The sequence below is a fragment of the Eschrichtius robustus genome, chromosome 14, assembly GCF_028021215.1.
Source record: "Eschrichtius robustus isolate mEscRob2 chromosome 14, mEscRob2.pri, whole genome shotgun sequence".
In the NCBI taxonomy this organism is placed as follows: Eukaryota; Metazoa; Chordata; class Mammalia; order Artiodactyla; family Eschrichtiidae; genus Eschrichtius; species Eschrichtius robustus.
The window spans coordinates 95,210,717-95,211,858 of NC_090837.1; the positions used below are offsets into that span (position 1 = coordinate 95,210,717).

At 36.6% G+C, this 1,142-nt stretch overlaps 1 non-coding gene across 1 annotated transcript; it reads right to left on the reverse strand.

Annotated features, from left to right (window-relative positions):
* Positions 1 to 715: 715 nt before the first annotated feature.
* TRNAA-UGC (transfer RNA alanine (anticodon UGC)) lies at positions 716 to 789 on the reverse strand. Its single transcript has one exon. It is a non-coding gene; the product is annotated as a tRNA-Ala (tRNA).
* Between the last annotated feature and the right edge of the window lie 353 nt (positions 790 to 1,142).

Sequence of the window (1,142 nt, forward strand, 5' to 3'; positions counted from 1 at the left end):
TCCGGGGTCAATAGGTTTCGCTTGTGTAGGTGGGGAAAACCCAAAACTTAGCCTGAGGTTTGAGTCAACTTCCTCTCCCCCAAAGATATACAGGAGCTTTTTAAAAAGCTTTTATTCTATACACCTTTATACATGGAGATCGAAACTGAGATAGCTGCAAAATGCTTGATCTCAAGGAATCTACTTTAATTCCATGAATTATACTGTAGCTAAATCATGTAATTGTCTAGGATAATAAAGCATAGCGTTAAAATGTGTGAATCATAAGAGGCAGTCCTGGCACCGTTATCATATGTAACTTTGCTGTGAATACTAAAACGACATTACAGGTGCTGATACTTTAGGAATGACTGCTATATATTTGTTGTATTTTTACTCTTTAAGTGGGCCATGCCCATGGCAGAGCAGGTAATTTCAGTCTGACCATTCATATGGTTTTATTAGAAGAACTTGGATGTTAGCAGAGACATATATGAATCAAATAGAGTAGTAAAGATTTGTTAGAAAGGCTAGGTTTCTATTTTGGATTAATAAAAAATGGTATTAATACTGAAAGAAAATATTACCACATCATTAGCTTTTCACATAGTTCATTTAAAATAGTAAGATGTTACCTGTAATTTATATTAATGTGTAACTGACATGCCCTATTGTGAAGTCACGATATTTAATAAATGAAACTAAAGAACAAATCAAAGCTGTTGGTTGAAGGATGTGGAGATGCCAGGGATTGAACCCAGGGCCTCACGCATGCAAAGCATATATGCTCTACCACTGAGCTACATCCCCAGCCCTGAGAGGAAGTTGATAGGATGATGAGTCAGTACATTTACTTCTCTTTAGACAATCCCTCTCTAGGGAATGAAAGAGCCCTGGATTCTTATAGTTTCAAATTCCCATCACAGAGAGTTCTTAAGCATTCCTGGTGGGCCTATAAACTTTGTACCTTTAGTGCAGAATGCTCTTCTGCTTTATAGCTCAACATGTTGCTAGTTTACCAAGCCTTATTTATAGAGCTGATGAAACACCATCTCCCTTCAAAATTCATCTTATTTATATGGTCTCCTACTCATAGATGCCAGAAAATCTTTTAGTGATAGTCCATAGTTTCCCCGTTACTTTTATAGGAAACGGAAGAAAAA